The 22,384-nt window shown below is 38.2% G+C and overlaps 1 protein-coding gene across 1 annotated transcript in view; it reads left to right on the forward strand.

The window, feature by feature from the left end:
• The window catches only part of LOC138146855 (uncharacterized), a 105,178-nt gene that overhangs the window by 2,650 nt on the left and 80,144 nt on the right, over positions 1-22,384 (forward strand). The gene's annotated exons all lie outside the window — the stretch shown is intronic.

Consider the following 22,384-nt stretch of genomic DNA (forward strand, 5'->3'; position numbering starts at 1 on the left):
TTCCTTGTACATAAAGTTACTTTAACCTTGTTTGCCTTAGTTTCCTCATCTGTAAAAATGAGCTGAAGAAGGAAATGGCAAACCACTGGTATTTTTGCCAAGAAAGCCTCAAATGGGGTCACAGAGTCTGACACTTCAGATGCAGCTGAACAACAACGATAATGTTTATAAATTGACATTCATATTCTCAGCTGTGTGACCTAGACTGTATTAGAAGTTTAGGCAAGGTATATATTATGGTTCCTGCACAATTGTTACCCCAGTTGCTTACTTCTGGTTTACCAATCCCAGTTCAGTGACTCTTGTGTCAATAATTCAAGGATCTGTTACTTTGTTAGTGTGAGAATTTCCTCTACCAATGTAAATCACACCCTTTCTGCAACTTAAATAGGTGTTCCTCAAGAGTTACCATGGCTGGAAATCACCCAGCAGCCAATTTGGTGACAAGCTTTTCTGAACTCAGCTGGGCTGGTCATCATATGACAGAGACTTGTATTTTGTTAGTATCAACTTGGCAGACTGAGAAAGCACTGGATTTGTAGTTAGAAGATCTGGATTCAAATCCTAACCATGCTAATTACCTGTGTAGCTTTGGACAAGTCACTGGTCACTAGTATAGGACTCAGTTTCCTCCTCTGTAAAATGAGGGGGTTGTGTTAGATGGTCACTAGAGTCACTTTGAGCTCTAAATTCTATGATCTTAAGTAGTTTATTATTTTAAAGAATTTTTGGTAGTTCTTTTTATAAAGCAAATAATTGTTTTCAAAGTGAAGAATAATCCTCTCATTCAAGTTTGGATGTTCAAATATCAGGTTTGCTTAAAGTAAGATACATGGTAAGGTAATATATTAAGTATGCTTAAAATATATTAACATACTATGTCAATATTTGACTCAATTATATAATATTGTATATAATTACAATATGTTAGTATGACAGTATATGTCAGTATTTGAATATTCAGTCAACAGCAGAGTCATTTTTGAATATGGGTCATAGGAAAAGAGGACCTTCATAAAATGCATTTCTAATAGCTCCTGAGAAACAGCTGAACCAGAATAGGCCCCTAGTAGGGAAAACCATTTTCCTAATTTGGCCAATTTATGTCTTAAATTCTGTAGTGAAAAAATAGGTTACTCATGTTTGGATTATTAGTATCAGCATATTTAAACTTTAACGTTCTGCCCTTTAAGATGTAAGCATATGATCTTTTGACATAAAATCTATTCATTAACATAAATGAATGAGAGCAATGGAGACGTCTCCAGTTCTAAACAAGTGCATTTTTAGAATTTACCAAAAAGCGTACACAAAAACCTTATAACTAATGAATGTATTAACTTGTCTTCCCTGCTTAATATTAAAAAATTAATAATATGCTTAATATAAAATACAATATACATTTATCTACAGTGTCAGTTAATCTTTTTCAGGTTTATTCTATATCAATATTATGTTACATATATACTGTTTATATCTGAAATCTAAACTTAGATGTCAGAGGTATAATTCTTTTCATTTGGAAAATTGTGGCATATATGTATATAATTAGAGCCACTCTCCCCTACCCCTTTCTCCATGTAAGGAGCCAAAGGACTTTATTTCACTGTCATTGGGGTGGGTATCCCTCTTTCCAGTTGAATGGTACCCCCCCAGGGTTCCCCCCCAGGGTTTTACTGATGTCTCCTACCCCTCTGCCAATCCTGTGGGGTTAAGGTCCATACTCTCTGGCTGTGGGGGACGGGATAATTGGTTCATACATATAGAGCTAGAAGGCACCCCGATGTTCATTACCAACTGGTCCAGCCATACCCATTTCCTATACCTGCCATGCTCACCTTTCACTGAATTGCTGGAGGTATAATCATAGCTAGTTATAGTTATGCATCCAATATGATATATAATAATTCTATTTTTTTTAGAGCACTTGGGGTTAAGTTGCTTAATTGCTCAAGGTTACACGGCCAGTTATTTCTGGGTGTGGTGCTAAGTATCAGAGCCCAGATTTGATCCCAGGTCATCCTGACTCTGGGGGCCGGTGCACTTACTCACTGCACCACTTGGCCACCCCTAAGCAATTGGGGTTAAGTAACTTGCTCAAGGTTACATGGCCAGGTGTTTCTGGGTGGGTGCTAAGTGTTTGAGCCCGGATTCGATCCCAGGTTATCCTGACTCTGGGGCCAGTGCTCTTACTCACTGTGCTACCTGGCTGCCCCTCAATTTTCAAAGGACTCTAATACAGGTTTTTTTTTTTCTTAGCTTGCTTTCTAACTCAGGAGGTATACTTCCACAGATAATAAAATGCATGGAATCAGTGTTTATTCAGTTAAGTAGGAGAGTGGCAGTTTTTCAGGATCTTTTAGATACTACTTAATTAATTGAAGTTCTTTTAGATACAGCTTAATTATTTAAAAAGCACTGGTCATCATCATCAATTGTTAGACAAATTATTTATAATACAAAAGTGATTGTGAACAACAAAACTTGACACAACTTTACTTCAGTTTTGAACATTTCATTCTTTTTTGTTATATGCAGTTCTAGAACTAAATTATTCAGCCCAGGAAGTGTGATTTCAAACAATCTCCACTATAAGAAAATGTTTTTTATTTTTTGTTTTTTTGCTTTTGGGAGGGCAATTGGGATTAAGTGACTTGCCCAAAGTCACACAGCTAGTAAGTATGTCAAGTGTCTGAGGCTGGGTTTGAACTTAGGCCCTCCTGACTCCAGGGCCGGTGCTCTATTCACTGCTCCACCTAGTCTCCCCCACTATGAGAAAATATTACCAAGCACATTCCTAGGGAGAATTCACAGTTTAAAAAGATATGCTATGCCTGTGACCTTGAGGACTTGGTAGCATTATCTTTTAACATTTCAGTAAGTACCTCTCATTCAATTACCTTTTATTCATATTCCTTCCCTTCTCCTTGATCACACTGACCTGTAAATGAATAGAAGTCCACACTGAGTGAGAAGCAGTGGGTTGTTATTTTAAGAAGGAAACTCTTAATCAGATACTAATGGGAAGAGAATTCTTCCAATTTTTTGTAGCATGAAAGGAAGGCATTTGGGAATTATTCTCAACAGGCCAATGGAACAGGCTCAGAAAGGCAAGGGGATGGGGAGTGGGGAGGGAGGGATAAAATCTGATGTGCTTTCATCCTCTTGTACATACTTCTTGGTAATTCCAGGAGGTATATCTGTTGGCTTTCTCTTACTAAAAAGGAATGTGAACAGGACAGCATAGTGCTTGGGAGGCCTAATTACACTTAAATTTCTTAGCTCATTATGTTTGACATTTCTATTTTCATTTTCTGGTTTATGGTCCTTTTATTGTCTTTTTATTTTATTGCTGTCAAGTAGTATGAAGTGTTTCTTAGTAGTGTTAGTTTCATGGAAACTCTTTTCTATGGGTGGAAACAGACTAAGATTTTGATTTAGCAATCATCTGGGAATCCTGACTAATGAGCAAAAAACACAGGAAAAAGATTGCCATGTTTTAATTGCTAGAAAAAACAGACTTGAGTGACACAGATTATTAAAGTGCTTTAGATGGGAAATAGCAAAGAACAAGAATTACCCTAGAACAAACTACTTTTGATTTCTAGGGGCCTGTAACAGCTAAGATAAACCACAAAGGATTTGAATTTGGCACCCAGGTTTGACAGACAAAATGTGATGTCTGTCAAAAATGTCACAATTGGTTAGGTAGTTTCTTATTTAACCACACGCACACACACACATACACACACACACACACACACCCTCTCCTTGAATTTATATTATGCAGGATATCATCTCTGATATTCTTCCAAGTTTTGGATCAACTTCCATTTTAGTTCATAAATTTTGTTAACTAGCTGGCAAGATGCAAAATGGATCTGAGGTTATCTGTAGAAATGGCACCACTTTGGTCATGTCCTCCTAGTCCATGACACGAATGTCTGAGGCCCTTGTCCAAATAGTTCAAATAAAAGTTTGCTTTATCTGGCTGAAGTACATGTTGACTTGGATTATTTATGATTTGCTCACCCCTCTGGCTCTATTTATACAGTGAAAGACTGTATGACCCTAGGCAAGTCAATTTTTTTTCAGTCAACAAACATTTATTTTGTACATATAAGAAAAGACCTGTGGGGTTTTTTTGAGCCCCATCTTTCTTTTTTATTTGTAATTTACTTATTTTTAACATTCATTTAAAAAATGTTAAGTTCAAAATCCTCTTCCTTCCTCCCTCCCACCCACTGAGAAGGCAAGCAATATGAAATCAATTATACATATGAAATTATGCAAAACATTTCCATATTAGCCATGTTGCAGAAAGATAAAATAAAAGGCAAGAAACAAAGTGAAAAAAAAAGTATGTTTTAATTTGCACTCTGTTAGTCCTCCCAGAAGTGGATAGTATTTTTCATCTGGAATTGTCTTGGGTCATTGTATTAATTATAGGAGTTGTCTTCCACAGTTGATTATTGTTACAATATTACCATTACTGTGTACAACGTTCTGGTTTTGTTCACCTTGCATCAGTCCTGGGCAAGTCAATTAACTTTTGTGAGTCTCTGTTTCCCTATCTGTAAAATGAAGATATTGACCTCTAAGGTTCCTTCCAGCTCATACAGAATTGAAATGGAAAACTCCAAATAGCCATCTGCCCTGTTCAAAATCCAGTTTCTTTCATGTCTGTCTATATAACTTCATTTGGCTTTGGAGACCGTACTTGGGTGTGCACCAAAACCTAAGGATTGATTGAGGGTAATGAAGGTTGGAATTCACCAGAATCTGTCCACTCAGCTCTCCATTGCAAAGATGCAGAAACTCCATCTGCAATATTTTAATTGGGCAAGCTTTTTATGATTGTCATTTGGATATAGGTTTTTGGGGTTATGTTTTGCTTATGATCTAGTCCCCATTTTTATGAAATAAATACCTACTCTGCTGTCTCATCATGGCATAGATGTGATTCTGGGGTCTTGAAGGCTATGGATGCTGTTTATTGGAACACAAGGTTTGTCAAGTCCTCCCGTTAGGAAAAGGGTCTACTGCCTGAGGACCACCTCTCTGCACTTATCACTTACATGAGTACATCAATTCTCAAAAACGATATAAATGTTAGAGGTCTCATAATCTATTTCTACCCACTCCAGGGAGGCCACAGATCTTCAGATGCATTCAAGAGAGTAGCCAGGGCAGAGGAACCTGAGTTCTAGGCAATCTGTGATTGCTTCTGAACCTATCTAACTTCTGTCCCCTTATTGATAGGGTGAAATCACTCATTTATTAAATTTATAAAATTATATAAATGGAAGGGAAGAAATTAATGTACCTGCCTTTTAGCAGAGGAAAGGGAATGAAGAGTTGGGGAGGGGGAGCAAAGAATTAAATTTACACCAATTAAACCTTTTTTCACCTTACAGGCATTTCCCTTGATACAATTTGAAACTTTATGTAGTCAGTCAATAAACATTCATGAAATGCTTATTATGTGCCAGACACTATGTTAAGTGTGTAGTTTAAAAGGAAAAGTAAAAACTCCCAGCCCTCCCAGAGCCCACTTTCTAATAGAGGAGTCAACATATAAACAACTATGTATATACAAGATAGATACAATGCAAATGAAAGTTAACTCTGAGGGTTTCCCACTGGGGTGGGAATTTGGGCCAAGTCTAGAAGGACGCCAGGAGGTAGAGGTGAGGAGGGGAAGTATTCTTTAAATAAAGCCTCACCAGTGGGGGCAGCTAGGTGGCACAGTGGATACAGTGCCAGGCCTGGAGTCAAGAAGACTCATCTTTCTGAGTTCGAATCTGGGCTTAGATAATAGCTGTATGATCTTGGGCAAGTCGCTTAACCCTGTCTGCTTTAATTTCTTCATCTGTAAAATGAGCTGGAGAAGGAAATGGCAAACCACTCCAGTACCTTTGCCAAGAAAACCCCAAATGGGCTCAGGCAGAGTCAGACATGACTGAATAATAAGAGAAAAGGAGATGGAGAATCTTGTCTGCATGTGGGATGACTAACAAGGAGGTCAGTGAAGCTTCATCAGTTTATACCCAGGTCTCTCTGCCTTAGCACCAAGCACAAAAAAACTCTGGCCTACAAATAAATACAAGTGGTTTGTTGTAATCCCAATTTCCCCAGCCCAGGGGTTTCCTAACTTTATCCCAGTTCCTTCAGATGACTCCTCTACCCACTCAATAGCCTTTTCTTCTAGCCTCCCAGATAAACTTCTTCCACTATCTTTCTTCAGACATTTTCCACTCAATCTGAACAAAAACAAAAATAAAAAATCTTTTTAAAAACCCTAGTCACCTATTTCTTCTTTAGGGAGGAGGTCTTGTAGGAATACGCAAGGGTTTCCCTTTCCTTTTCAAGGCCGGCAATTAGCTGTCTACCTTTTCCTGTTACTTTAAGGGAACCAATGGTGGTTACAAATGTTATTTCACTGTGTTACGAGACTAAATGAGCAGTATCTGAGAACCATCACAGATACAGTGCAACTGAAAAGAAGACACAGTCATAGCTTTAGAGCTAGAAGGAATCTGAGAGGCTATGCTATCCAACATGAAGGAACTGAGGCCCAGAGAGTCTTGGACTTGTTCAAGGCTGCAAAGTAATAAGTGACCAGATTGGAAACGAGTTCTTCTGACTCTAAATCCATCATTTTGTTCACTCTACTTGCGATTGAATGTAACAGATTACCCAATGCTTAGGTCCTCACAAATGAACTTGGCCTACTGAGATGAGTAATGATAGAAAAGGATGGTTTTGGAGAGAAGGTATAGGAGTCCAGGAGAAAGAATAAGGTTTTGAAATAACAAATTAGCCTCATTTAACTGATGAAGAAACCGAGGCCCAAACAGAAGTGAAAATCATAGCTAGTTATTGTGGGTAGGATTAGTAAATAGCCACAACAATAAAAATAATGACAGTTAACATTGATATCATACTTATTACATTCCAGGAACTGTGCTAAACACTTGATCATTATCATCTCATTTTGTCCTTATAACAATCTGGGGAAGTAGATGCTATTATTATCCCCATTTTACAGATGAGGAGACTGAAGCAAACAAAGTAAATGACTTGCTTAGAGTCGCCCAGCTAGTAAAGGTCTAAGGCCGGATTTGAACCCAAGTTTTCTCAATTCCAGGATGGTGTTCTATCTTTTGCACCAAATATATTTGTAGGACTATGAATCCTAAAAACCTATTAATATACATATTATATATGTATATATACATACCTTTATATATTTCTATATGTCCACATATATGTATATATTCACATATGCCTATATATACATTATGTATCTGTGTGTGAATATGTGCATCTAGATATAGATAGATATCTAGAGGCTAATAACTATGGTCTTTATAACAGCTCACACAGAAGTGCATGATAAGCATTTAGTAATCTGGATAAGTTCTAAATACAATATTATATATAGTTACCCAAGCCTGGTAAGCAAATGGTCACTCAGATAATCACCTAGATGCTGGATCACCCATTGGTTCTCTTCCTACCTGTCTGACTATTTTAGCTCCCTTTTGTCCTATTTTCATTCATGACTTTCACTAGTTCTGGGTGTTCTCCAAGGTTCTGTCCTGGGCCCCATTCTCTTTTCTTTCTTTACCTTCTCATTTGATTACCTCATCCATTCCCTTGGATTGAATTCTCATCTTTATGAAAATTACTTCTAGATCTCTCTCTCTCTCTCTCTCTCTCTCTCTCTCTCTCTCTCTCTCTCTGTCTCTCTCTCACACACACACACACAATTCTGATCGCCACTGTGATCTTCTGACATCCACTGCCTACTAGATAGTTTACACTAGGCATTCTGAAGACATCTCAAATTCACCATAACAGAAATTATTAACTTCCCCCTCCCACCTCTCAAACCTCCCCACTTGTGAATTTTCCTGTTTCTGTTGAGGGATCCTTCCATCCACCATCCTTCTAGTCACCCAGGTTCAAAAATTCCATGTCACCTTTGACTTCTCATTCACCTTACATATGCAATTAATTCCTAAACATTATCACTTCTACCTCCACAACATCTATTGAATATGACCCATTTACTCTACTCACATAGCTACATTCCAATTCAAGTCTTCATGACTCCTCAAATTATTGAATTATTTCAATAAACTTCTAATTGATCTCCTTTCCTCAAGTTTCTCTCTACTCTATTCACTGTCATCAAAATGAATTTACTAAAATATAGGTATAACTATGCTCCACTCCCAAATAAACTCCAGTGGCTTCCTATTACATTTAAAGCTTTTTATTACCTGGCCCGATCATCCCTTTCCAGCACTCTTCCATGTTACTCTCCCCCAGGTACTCTATGCACTGGCCAGAATGACCTTTTTCTCCCTCACGCATGACACTCATTTCTTCAATGTGGCATTGGCTCTCTCCCATGCCTAGAATTCATCCCTCTACCTCCTCTTCTTTGAATTCGTTGTTTCTTTCAAAACTCAGCACAAGCCCTTCCTCTGTTTCTTGAAGGTAGGGACTGTCTTTCTGCTTTAATTTTTATTTTATTTCCAGCACTTAAGACTGTATAAGTGCTTAATAAATGATTGTTGTTAACTCTGTTCTTTAGTTTTCTTTTTTGTGAGATTAAGAAATTGCACTATCTAACCTCCAAGATCCATTCTGGCTCTAAATCTTATACTCCAGTGAGGCTACACTGTAGAAATATTTTCTTATTTACTTCTTTTTAAGCAGCAAGAATATGGTCTTTTAAAAATTGTACTCATTAGGTTCCTCCATTAAAAGGTCAAATACTTCATTGACATGCTTTGAATTCAAGAAAATTTTGACCATTGGGTGATTAACACTGAATATTAGCTACAGGGTCTCTGTAAGATTTAGTGTAAACTAAAGAAAAACCACACATGAAGTATGAACAATATCATTTGCAAGGTTAGTCATCAGGAAGAATTTTTTTTAAAATAATCATTAAATTAGAAACATAAAAATATAATAGTATATTTGCTCTCTGTTTATATTAAACATGAAACCACTGTGCAGGATATCTGATTTAAGCTCAGAATTAAACATTAACCTTGACACATACAGGTGAGATTACCTAACAGTGAGAGCTGAGGGGCATTTTATCAGCAGACTCCAAGTAAATGAAGTGCTATTATCATAGAAAGTGATCAGAACTTTTCTATCTCCAGGAAAAAAGGAATGGGTTTAAATTTTGTTGGTTGTGGAAATTAAGTCCAATTAAATAAGGAAGAATTTCTTAAAGCCATCCAAGTTGTTAAAAATAGTTTATTGCAAGTGATGTGACATAATGGCACACAATTCCTACCTGCCTGCTTTATTTGGACGAATAGTTCTGTCCAAAGCTGAGGGAAATAATAAATAGATAAGGGGCAAAAAAGGAGGACACACGTTTCAAAAGAAGAATTTCAAATTGTGTATGACCGAATAAAAATATGCTCCAAGTCTTTAATAGGGCAGCTAGGTGGCGCTGGGCTCAGAATCAGAAAGACCTGAGTTCAAATGTGGCCTCAGACACTATCTGTGTGGACCTAGACAAGTCATTTAACCTTGTTTGCCTTAGTTTCCTCATTTGTAAAATGAGCTGGAGAAGGAAATAGAAAACTACTCCAGTATCTTTGCCAAGAAAACCCCAGATGCCATCAGGAAGAGTCAGACATGACTGAACAACAACAGCAACAAATCTTTAATAGAGAAATGCAAATTAAAACAACTTGGGGGTTTTAATTCATGATCTGAAAATGGGTAGAGATGACAACAACAGGAATAGTCTTTGTTGGAGGGGCTGTAGGAAGAGAGTCCACTGTAATTGGTGGAGTTTGGATTAATCCAAGTATTTTGTTTATCAGTCTGTAATAACTCAAGAAAAGTGATGAAAATGTTTATAAACTTTGTTGTTTGTCTTTCGTTTTCAAAGAGAGCCAGGGGTACTGCAGGGTGATGTCTTGACTTGAGCATGGATTGGATTAAAGTGAGGCAGAGTTGCATGAAGTCATCAGCCTTACTTTCTATTCCAGAGTCATTGAAGTCTAGTGGCAGAACAAAAGTCAGTGTGACTGGCAGTGGCCCAGGATGCAGTGAGTGACCTTGGGGTCTTCAATGTCTGATCAAGATCTAAGCACTCCACAGCACCTGCTTTGCCCGCCATCATGGCTGTTGGAAAAAATTGTTCTCATCCTCCCATTCCACCAAGAGAATTTTTGCAAGTCTTTGCATGCTTGGAGTAGATATCCCCCTCACTCAGTGAGTCATTTTTTAAAAATGATTTTTTTGGTTACTGCTGGCTTTTTTTTTTTTTTTTGCTTTTTTTTGGAGGGGGAGGGCAGGGCAATTGGGGTTAAATGACTTGCCCAAGGTCACACTGCTAGTAAGTGTTAAGTGTCTGAGGCCGGATTTGAACTCAGGTCCTCCTGACTCCAGGGCCGTTGCTCTATTCACTGCACCACCTAGCCACCTCTCAGTGACTCATTTTAGTCCCATTGGTTACCCCCAACCTGGTTTAGCCTATCCTGAGACAGTTTACCAGGGTGTGGCTACCGCACATGCCACAGCTTCTTGGAGCAACAGCTGAGAGTTGGGTGAAAAGTGGACACCAGAGGTGGATAAGCAGCCCTGAAAAAGGCTGGGTAAGCCCTTACACCAGAGGTGCTAGTTGTCCTTGAACAGCCATATACCCCATATACTTTGACTGGGCACTTAGAGGCAGGTAGTTGGTATAGTGGCTAGAGCGCTGGACATGCAGTCAGGAAGATTTGCATTTGAATTTGACCTCAGATTCTTCCTAGCTCTGTGACCCTGGTCAGATCACTTTACCTCTGTCTGCTTCTGCAACTGTAAAATAGGGATCATAATAGTATCTACCTTGCAGGGTTGTTGTGAGAACTAAATGAGATAATACGTGTAAAGTACTTAGCACTCTGCCTAGCACATAGTAGATTCTTAGTAAATCCTCCCTCCCTTCCTCCCTTCCTTCCTTCCTTCTTCCTATGACTCAAGGTAGTCAAAGATAGAAACAAAAGTATAGTATTCATCAAAAAAACATTTATTAAGCACCTACTATATGCCAGGCACTATGATAAACACATATGAACGTTTTCGTGGTAGCAAAGAAATGGAAGCAAAGTGGGTGCCCAGCAATTGAGGAATAACTGAAAAACTGGTATGTGAGTGTAATGGAATAATATTGTGAAATCAAGAATTATGAATACAAGAACTAAAGACAAGGGAGAATTATAGTAACTTCTAGGGATCTCTTCTGACTTTATTATTATTTTTTAGGCCATATAGAAGTACCCTGTAGTTGTTTGTGAATTGATGACAAAAGTGATTTGCAATATGCATGAGGCAGATAGGAGAGTGGCTAGGTGGACGCCAGCTGGGACTCTTAAAACCTCTTCCCCAGGCAGCTGATTACTTGGTCAATGACTGTGTAAATCACTTAGTCGTTCTGGGCATCCGGTTCTCTCCCTGTAAAACAAAGATACTGAAATGTATCCCCAGCTAACATCAGCAAAGTGCTTGCAATCTCTTGATGAGGAAAACAGCAAAAATGCAAGGCATTTTTATTATTACATGTGCAGCATCCAACTGATCAAAGCCCATGATGGTGCTAAGTTTCCACTTTAGTTTTATGTAGGTGAATCTATTCTTAGGAGTGAAGTAAACAACCTCATATTTCTGCTTCTCTGTGTTCTGAATTTATAGAAACAAACTATCTATTTTAGGTGTTTCAAAATTCCCCTAAAATTATGGTATTATATTTGTAAATAGTTTTCATTTTATTTTTTGGCCTTCTCAGTGGTGAGAGAGAATGGAGAAAATTTGGATTTGAAAATAAAATAAAATAGAATTTAAAAATAAATATATTTTTAAAAGAATTTAAGGAAAAGCAAGGGTGGAAAAAATTAAAATTATGGTACTAAAGTCCTGGTTGTATGCTCAGGATTGACCTCAGATATTTACTGTGTGACTCTGGGCACATCACTTAGTTTCCTCATCTGTAATGTGGGTATAATAATAGCATCTATTTCCCTTGGTTGTTCTGTGGATCAAATGAAATAATATTTTCAAAATACTTAGCATAGTGCCTGATACAAGTAAGTGCTTAATAACTTCTTTCCTCCCTCCATCCCTTCCTTCTTTCCTTTTTTCTCCCTCTATCCCTTCTTCCTTCCTCCCTCCCTCCTTTCCTTCATCTCTCCTTCCTTCCTTCCTTCCTTCCTCCACCAGGAAATGATTACAAAAACCCATGGCTTTTTCTTTTGGTATATATTAATTAATGGAGTGGGGTGTTGCTCCGACCAATATGTTATAAATGATATACATGTGACATTTTTTTCTGGTATACTGTGATGGTCTTGTAATAAGAGAATTTATGTAATGTCAGAGGATAGCATCTTTGAGATATTTAGCACAAACCAGATTTTCTCATTTGTTTTCATTTTCCATAGTTTGGTTCTGCCTCTTATCTAGGTCCCTCTATTGTAATCTCCCTCTAGTTTTGATGTCATCTTAGTCCAAATGGTTTTTAGAATTTTTAAATCCTTTTTTAATTTAAGAATTTTGCTGCTTTTTTACACCACCAACTTTCCCCACATATATCCCCCAGAACCCCAGAGAACTATCCCTTATAAAGAATGAAAGAGGAGGAAAAACCAGTTTAGCAAAACTAATCAGCACATCAACCAAGTCCAACATTATATACAGTGTTCTAAACCCATAGTCCCCTCACCTCTATAGCTAAGGGAGAGAAGTTCATTCTTATATCTCTTCTTCTGTGCCAAATTTTCTCATTATAATTTTATAATATCCAGTCTCAATTTTTTGGTTGGTCTTTTAATATACATTATTGTAGACATTGTGAGTACTGTTTTACTGATTCTACTTACTTCACTTTGCATCAGTTACTTAAAGTCTTTCCATGCTTTTCTGTATTCAATATATTATTTCTTATAGCTCAATAATATTCCATTACATTCATGTACCACATACTGTATAGCTGTTTGCCAATTAATGGTTATCTACTTTGTTTCCAATTTTTTGCTAGAGCAAAAAGTGCTACTATAAACATTTTGATGATTGTGGGGCCTTTCTTTTTATCATTGACTTCCCTGAGGTATATACCTAGCCGGGGAATTCCTAGATCAAAGAGTATGCAACTTTTCTTTTTATGTATGCAAGTATGCAACTTTTTTCTTCTGATTACAGAATCACTTTTCTTTTAAGTTAATTTATCTATTTTTAGTTTTCAACATTCCCTTCGATAAATTTTAAATTTTCTTCCCTTCCTTCCTCCCTCCCCAAGATGGCATGCAATCTGATATAGACTCTATATATACATTCCTTTTAAACATTGCTATTTTCACTATAGAAGAATTATAATGAATGGGAGAAACCATGAGAAAGAAAAAAAACAAAAAAACAAAAAAAAAAGAAAGAAAATAGTCTGTTTTGCTCTGTATTCAGACTCCATATTTCCTTCTCTGGATGTGGCTGAAATTTTTCATCATGAGTCCTTTGGAATTGTTTTAGGTCCTTGCATTTCTGAGAAGAGCTAAGTCTATCAAAATCAGTCATTGCACACTCTGGCTGTTACTGTGTATAATGTTCTCCTGGTTCTACTCACTTCCTTCAGCATCAGTTCACATAAGTCTTTCCAAGTTTTTCTGAGGTCTGCCTGTTCATCATTTCTTATAGCATAATAATATTCCATTACATTCATATACCACAACTGGTTCAGCCATTCCACGATTGATGGATCATCCCCTCAATTTCCAGTTCTTGGCCATCACAAAAAGAGTTGCTATAAATATTTTTGTACATGTGGGTCCTTTCTCTGTTTTTATGATCTCTTTGGGATACGGCCCTAGAAGTGGTATTGCTGGGTCAAAGGATATGCACATTTTTATAGCCTTTTGGGCATAGTTCCAAATTGCTCTCCAGAATGATTGCATCAGCTCACAGCTCCACCAACACTGAATTAGTGTTCCAACTGTCCCACTTCTTCAACATTTATCATTTTCCTGTTTTGTTACATTAGCCAATCTGACAGGTGTGATGTGGTGCCTCAGAATTGTTTTGATTCGCATTTCTCTAATCAATAGTGATTTAGAGCATTTTTTCATATGACTATAGATAGCTTTAATTTCTTCCTCTGAAAACTACCTGTTCATATCCTTTGACCATTTATCAATTGGGGAATGTCAGTCACTTTTCTTAGCATAATTCCAAATTGTTTTCCAGAATGACTGGACCCCATCACAGCTCCATCAACAGGGAGCTGATGTGCCCATGTGCCTGATGTTTATACAACTCCTGGTTTGGAGAAGGCGTGACTGTAAGTGTATGATATTCCTCCTGAGAGTAGGAAACAGGAGCACAGTTCAGCAAGATGATACATAAACTTTCCTGGAGACAGCACATCCTTCGTGAAGTGTTTTCACTCTTTCTGAGCCAGGGGATTGAAAGACTCAGGCTGAGTGAAAGCAGAATCCAGGTCACTCCCAAAGCTGAGAAGATTATGCCATCATCGTCGACCTTGTTGACGCGATGTTGACAGGTTCTTTCCTTTGTGATATTTTTTTATCAAATAGACTGTTATGTATTATCATGATTTATGTATCTGTTCATTTTCATAATGTGAAGAGTCCTTTTAAGAAATGTCCTGTTTTCCATAGCACAATAAAAAAGCTAAATAATTCACAAAGCGAAGCTGGTAGATGGGTGTTTAAAATGGTTGCTTAACAAGTTAAGGGAATTGCAGCCAAACATAGCATCCGGTACAGTTCTGTGACGCTCTCGTGCTGTGCATCTCTTTGGAGGCGAATGAATTCTTTCAGGATTTCAGGATTCCATTCAGGAAATGTTCTTTTACCAGCCAGTCTGTCCCTTTGGCGACAGGGATCAGAAATAATTGCCTGGAAAGAATAATATCAATGATAATAATAGTAGCCAGCATTTCTATATTGTTTTATGGCTTGCAAAGCACTTTACATGTGTTTGATCTTCATAATAACCTTGTGAAGTGGGTGCTATTAATATTACCATTTTATAAATAAGGAAACTGAGGCAGGCAGCAGTTAAGTGACTTGACCACGGTCACACAGCCAGTTAGTACATTAGGCAGGATTCAAGCTCAGATCCTCCTTACTACAAATCCAAGAGTCTATCTATTGGAGCACCTGGCTGCCTGTGAAATATTCCAGTTAAGAAGGGAAACAGCTCTTGCGGTTGAAATCAGACCACTCTACCTGAAGTTTTCTCTTGTATGGTTTGAAGAGTGGCAAGAATAGACATCTCCAGAGCCTCCTCTCTGCCTTCTCCAAGGGAGACCTGATTTCCTGCCAGGAGGGGAAGTAGGAGGTTGAGGCTGGTCACTTTGCTCTCAGAGAGGGAAAACCAGGCTAGAATTGTATCTACTTCCCACTTAAATATTGTAGTCTAGTGGACCTTACTTTAAGGTTCAAGCTAAACTCCTGAAAATTATTTCCTAGTGGGGAGAGGTGGGGCCACAAGCTTTATAACCAAGGTCTGACCCTTCCCTTTTCACCAAATACCAGTTCCACAATGAACACATAGAGAGCAAATAGTAAAGCAACCCATTCAGGCAAGTCAATAGCAAAACAGACATTGGAGAAAGTACACATAGGAGTATACATACCAAACAATAGAGACTGAAGGAGCTTTCCCATTGGGAGAGAGGGAACTCAACCAAGAGGGATACCCCCAAGGAAATCCTCCAGTCTCTACTGGTTTTTGTTTTTTTGTGTGTTTTATTTCTCTTTCCCTTCTCACATAAACTTCCTGAAAAGGCTGTCTATATCCAGTGTCTCTTCTTCCTCTCTCCTATAACTCCTTTCTAAAGCCTTAGCAATCTACCTACTAGCCTTATCATTCAACTGAAACTGCCTTGTCCATAGTTTCCAATGAGCTCTTTCTTAGATTGCCAAATCTAATGGCTTTTTCTAAGTCTTCCTATGTCTTGACCTCTGTGGCTTTTGGCACTGTTGGATCATCTTCCCCTGGATATTTATTCACTCTGGGTTTTTGTGATTCTGCTCTCTCCTGCCCAGTCTCTACTGTTGCAAGCTGTGGATAAGGACATGATGGATCCTGGTATGACCAACCAATCAAAAATCAGGCACTGTGGTAGGCCCTGGGGATACGATTACAATGAATGAAACAATTCCTACTCCTGAGAACCATGGAAGGAAGCTAGGGATTCTAAGAGGCAGAGTGATTCATTCCAAGCAAAGGGATGGAGACAGAACATGGCAGGTTCTATATAGGCAACAGCAAGCAGGACAGCATGGCCACAATAAAGACAATGTTCATATTATCCGGTAGGCCTGGAAAGGTAGAGTGCATCCAGATTGTGAAAGGTTTTAAAATGCCCAGTGGAGGAGTTAGGATTTTATCCTAGAGGCCAGAGGGGGCTACTGAAGCTGCATGAGCAGAGGAGTAACACCTGTACATTTTTTTCCCAAATTTTATTTTAGACTCAAACGCCGGAACACAAATACAAAATAGAGAAAAGAAACAAAAACATCATAAACTTAAATATTGGAACTTAAATACAAAGTTAGAAACAAAAAAAAAGCATGTCGTGTGCATAGCAGAACATAAGAGAGGATTCAAAATATGTAACAATAAATTTTCACTCAAAAAAGCCTATATGATAAATAATACTCATTGTGTTGAGAATTGTTCATTTTTTCTTTGCTTCACTATGAATTTTCTTTTGTTCTCCGCTGTGCACTTTTTAATTTTGTTTTTTCCCCTCCCCCCAAACCCCCAGAAGGGCACAATAAAGTTTAGATATCTTTCTCTATAGCTATAGATACATACCTACCCTCCCCCATCCTTCCAGAAGGGCACAATAAAGTTTAAATGTTTCTCCATAGCTATAGATATATACATACATATTTAGACTTATACTTTCCCAAACTTATTCTACTCCTGATCTTTGTTCACCTGTACATTTTTATTGTTGTTCAGCCATGTCTAATTCTTCATGACCCCATTTAGGGTTTTCTTGGCAAAGATACTGGAGTGGTTTTCTCAAACTCATTTTATAGATGAAGAAACTGAGGCAAACAGGGTAAGTGACTTGCTCAGGGTCACACAGCTAGTAAATGTCTGAGACCAGATTTGAACTCAGTCTTTCTGACTTTAGGCTTGTTGCTCTATCCACTGTGCCACCTAGCCACTCCTGTATCAATTTGGCATCAGTGTAAAGCATGGAGTGGGAACTAGGGGCCGAGAGATCAGTTAGAAAGTTATTGTAATAGTCCATGCCAGAAGTGAGAGAGGCCAGAATTAGTGCAAGAGCCATATGAGTAGAGAGAAGGGACAGATTCAGGAGAAGTCGTGAAGGTGGAATCCATCAGACTTGATAACTGGTTGGATATGGGGATGAGGGAGAGTGAAGTGTTCAGGATGACAGCCTGTTAATTAGGGCTACTGGAAGGATAAGGTGGGGGTGACCCTAAATAGAAATAGGAAAGTTAAGCAGAGGGGAGGAATTAGAGGTAGGGGGAAAAAGAAGAAAATGAGGTTTTATTTGATACACATTGAGTTGGAGATGCCTATGAGACATCTAGTTGGAAATATCCAGCAAGAAGTTGGCGCTGGGGGATTGGGATGTCAGGAGAGATTCTTGCTTTATATTATAGACCTGGGAGACATTCGCATAAAGAGGGTCACTGGACCTAAAGAAACTAACGAGAGACCCCTACAGTTAGAAAGTTTCAAGACAGGCCAGATGAGAACCAAATAGAGAAATACACAGTAGCCATGGCAGCATTAAGGTGTATGGAAGCATTCCATTAACTACAAGTACAGCTCATAGACAGAATATTAAGGGCATCCATGCATGCTCTTTCCATGGCATATGTAGCACCAATGCAATATTTACAGCGCCCAGATCATAATAGAGACCATTACTATAAGTATCGATATGCATGATGTTCAATCGCAAAATATACCAAATTCTCTAGGTAGAGGACAGAAGTAAAGCTTTTATTTAGATACCAGAAAACAGAATCCCAAAACTAGTAAGCTGATTCCATCATAGTACCAAAGATATTCAGAAGCCATAATAACCCTGAGAGCCACAGCATCCCTCAGCCTTCCCACAAACCAATACAAGATCAATATTTACTCACAAACCTCTCTGTCTCCTTAATGAACATCCTCTCTCCCCCACTGTCTCACTAGCTCTGACGAGCTTCCTGTAGGCTCTGCTTCCCTTCAGCAAACTCCTCCCTCACAGGCTCCATGTGATTACATTCAGCCTATTAGGGGCAGAGTTTACTTTCAAAGTAGGGGAGGTCTTCAAACTCCCCCCTAGGTCTATTAAGGGGCAGGGAAGATCTTCAAATTCCCATTCCCATTATAGCATACTGGTTGTAAGACAGACAATATAAGCACATAGATACACTGGCAGAGGCTTCTGATGGCTCTGAATTGAGCTCCATAAACATTTGTTAAGTACTTGCTGTGAGCAAGGCAATACTCTGCCCTGTTTCTATATAGTCTGTGAAGTTGGGTATGGTGTGTAATAATAATAGTATCTATCTATACTGCTTTAAATTTTAGCATTTTACATATGTTATCTCATTTGAACTCACAACAACCCTGTGAGGCAGGTAGATACTATTATTACCTCATTTTGCAGATGAGGAAACTGAGGCTGAGTGAAATTAAGTGACTTGTTCAGGATCACATAGCTAGCAAGTATCTTGGACCTAAGTCTTTAGGTCTCCTGGTCTACCACTCCATCCTCTATATTATCTAGCTATTTCAAGACAACAGGCAAGAATGAACCTAAACCACAAAGGTATCATAAACAATGAAATAGTATTAAAAAAAATTAAGGGCAAGTTTCTCTTCTAAAGGCCTAATTTTTTTTAACTATATGGAGAACCAAGCCAAATTTATTTTAAAAAAAAGAGCCTTTCCCCAATTGATAAGTGGTTAAAGGATATGAACAGGCAGGTTACAAGAAAACCAAAACCAAAAACATGGCAAGACCTACATGAACTGATGCAAAGTGAAGTGAACAGAACCAAGAGATCATTGTGCACAGTAAGAGCAATGTTTTAACTGTTAAAGACTAGGTACTCTGATCAATACAGTAATCCAAACCAGCTCCCAAAGACTCATGATCAAAAATGCTATCCACTTCCAGAGAGAGGACTGATAAACTCTGAGAGCAGATGAAAGAATACTTTTCTTTCCCCACTTTGTTTCTTGCTCTTAATTGTGAGAGAAAATGATAAACTGAGTGCTAATTGAAGTATAATTTTCTTGCTTTATTCTTGCTTCAGATATGATAGCTGTGATTTGAAGGGCTGACCTGTGAAAGAGAAATTAAATTTGTTCTTTTTTGAATGGGGTGGGGAGGTACAGAGTGGGGTGGGGTGGGGGAAGAGGGGAACCAGGAGAAATGGGCAAAAGTTACAAAGAGGCCAATTTAGACTTGAGGTCAGGAAAAACTTCCTTACAATTAGAGTTGTCCAAAAACATAATGATCTGCTTTGCGAGACAGCAAGCTCCCTGTCATTGGAGGACTTCCAGTTGAGGCTGGATAGCTAGCTATGTGTTCCAACTCTTATTGTAGGGATTCTTTTCTTAGACTCTGTGGTTGCTAAGGTCCCTTCCAGCTCTCGAAATTCAGTGATTTTATGTTTAATTCAACTTTGCTGCATTGACCCAACTTTGGGAATTTGGGCAGATTCATTTTCTGTGTTTTTACCCAATTCCCTGGCCAACAGTTATAACTAAAGAAAAAAAATGGTTGTAAATAGATTTAAATACTGGTTCAATGGGCATTTAATGCATTGCATTATCGTATCCCACCTGGGGATTGTGAGACACCCTCCCCTTGTTCTAGAATTAACTGTACACCTCTTTCATTAGGTAATGTCCTTAGCTACACAATAGTAAGAGGTCAATGACAGCTGGGGATGAAAGTGAGTGTGGATCATAAAACCAAGAGGCACTTAAGATTTAACAAGATTAACAAGTGCTGCTGAAAAGATCTACTGGTCCTGAATCACAAAAGGAGAAAAGATGCCAGCTCACTTCTCTTGGCTCACAGTCACAGCAGGAGGGTGGAAAGCCACAAAGGAAATGGAAATAAAACGCTTTGGAAAATAGGCCTGCAGTGGGGCATGGTAAAGACGATGAATTCAGAGAAATGTGGGAAGACTTGTAAGAATTGATGCAGAGCAAAATGAGCAGAACCGGGAGATATTCATCAGATCGACCGTGATAATGTAAATGAAAACAGCTTTGAAAGACTTCAGGACTCTGATCAAAGCAGTGAGCAGTCAGGACAACAGAGGAATGTTAGTGAAGTGTGCCAGCCACCTCTTGGGCGACAGGTGATGGAATGCAGGTGCCGAATGAGATGCACAATTTTAGACATGACCAGTATGTTCATTTGTCTTGCTTGACTATAGCTATTTGTTGCAAGGCAAGACTCCTTTTGGAGTTGGATGTGATAGGGAAGGGGAGACCGAGAATTTGTAGATAGTGATAGAAATGGGGAAAAAGAAAGCATCAATAAACATTTAACCATACATGGAATAATATAAAAATAATCACTGAAGGGAACAGATGAGTAATTTTGTTACTACCTTGTTAAATTTAATATATTCTTTAAAAAACCCAAACTTTTAGTAGTAGATTTACAATTTCTTATATAATCCTCTTGTTCTTTGTATATTTTGTATTTGATGATGTTTGTTAACTTCACAATAAGAATAAAAATTTTAAAAAGAAAGTAACATATTAAATGAACATTTCTCTGGGGTAGGGTTCTTAATGTAGAGTTTGTGAAATTAAAAAAATTGATAATTATATTTTGGTATAATTGGTTTCCTTTGTACTCCTATATATTTTACTTATTTGTTTAAAAACAAAACAGTCCATGATACAAACTAGGTTAATAACCCCTACTTTAGGAATATTACAAAATGAATAAAGTTCATGATTTAGCTGGTCCAGTTAGTTGTAGCCACTGAAGCTCTTTTTTGCTGGTCTTATTGGTAAGATTGAATGGGTAGGATGATGGGTTTGGAAAACCATAAGACCTGGGTTTAACTTAAGCCTCATATACTAAGAAATTGTGATAGTATGAACAAAACATTTATTTCTCAGAGCCTTGGTTTCCTAATCTGTAAAATGGGGTTAATAATGTATTACCTACCTCACAGGGTGGTGAAGAAAATGTTTTACAAACCTTAGAACACTATGTCAGGATGAATTATCATGAAGGTTGTAGCACAAACTTACTCAAGCTTCTAAATCAAAACCATAGCTTATAGTCCGCAATAAAGGCAGTTAGGTTTCCTTACTGTTCCTAGTTTGGGCTCCTTTGTCACAGCTTCCCTTTAGAGTATCAGCATGTGTTCAGCTGTTGGTAGTCTAGGTGAAAAAGGGAAAGAAAATCATCCCATTTTCTAGGCCGCCTGTTGTTTTTGTCCTTCGTTCTTGAAGAGGACCATGACATCAGAGAGGTGATGCCTTGACATGCAAATGAATTGGGTTTAAGTGAGGGAGGTTTGGGCAAAGTCACCAGCCTCACTCTCTCCTCCAGAGCCATCTGGGTCCAGTGGCCAGATATGAATCAGGATGACTGGAGATGGCCTAATGAATGGACTATTCATTGATAATCAGATCTAATGTTCATACATAACATACATGTGCACATATACAAGTACACATACATACATATTTCATATCCCTAATTTTAAAGCAATTTTACACTAATGCTTTTGGTTCTAGTAATACCTCCAGTTTTCTGGTATACTTGTCCTTTTATTTAAAATCTCTTAAGTTTCCTTTCAGTGGTGAGTGATGGATAGATTGAAATTTTGTTGAACCCTAGAGAATCTTTACAGAAGTTTGTTTTGTTGAACATGTGGTTTCTTCAGGCAGGGAATTCCCAATAAAGAAATGTATATCAGCACTTGCTCTGATATCTATTACCTAATCAAGTTGCCTGGGGCACTGAAGGGTTAGGTGACTTGCCCAGAGTCAAACAGTCAGTATGTGGCAGAGATGGATATTGAACTTCCGTCTTCTTGACGCTAGGGAAGGCCCTCTACCCACTGCACCAGAGGTATTAAGCACAGGGTCCTCAGATGGACAGCATGTGGACCACACTCTAGAACTGTGACTGACCCAGATTAAAATGTAATTGGAAGATATTTAGCAAAATCAATAAATACATTATCTTCTAAGTCACTATGTGACTAGCAAAGATCCTTATGTATGGCTTAGTGGCCCCTGTTTCAGAGTTTGACACCTCTGCCATACACCATGCTGCCTCCATAGAAAGACTTTGCAAAGCACA

Source organism: Petaurus breviceps, unplaced genomic scaffold (assembly GCF_028583685.1).
Source record: "Petaurus breviceps papuanus isolate PSGF00001 unplaced genomic scaffold, PetGlider_PUasm1.0 90775, whole genome shotgun sequence".
Lineage (NCBI taxonomy): Eukaryota > Metazoa > Chordata > Mammalia > Diprotodontia > Petauridae > Petaurus > Petaurus breviceps.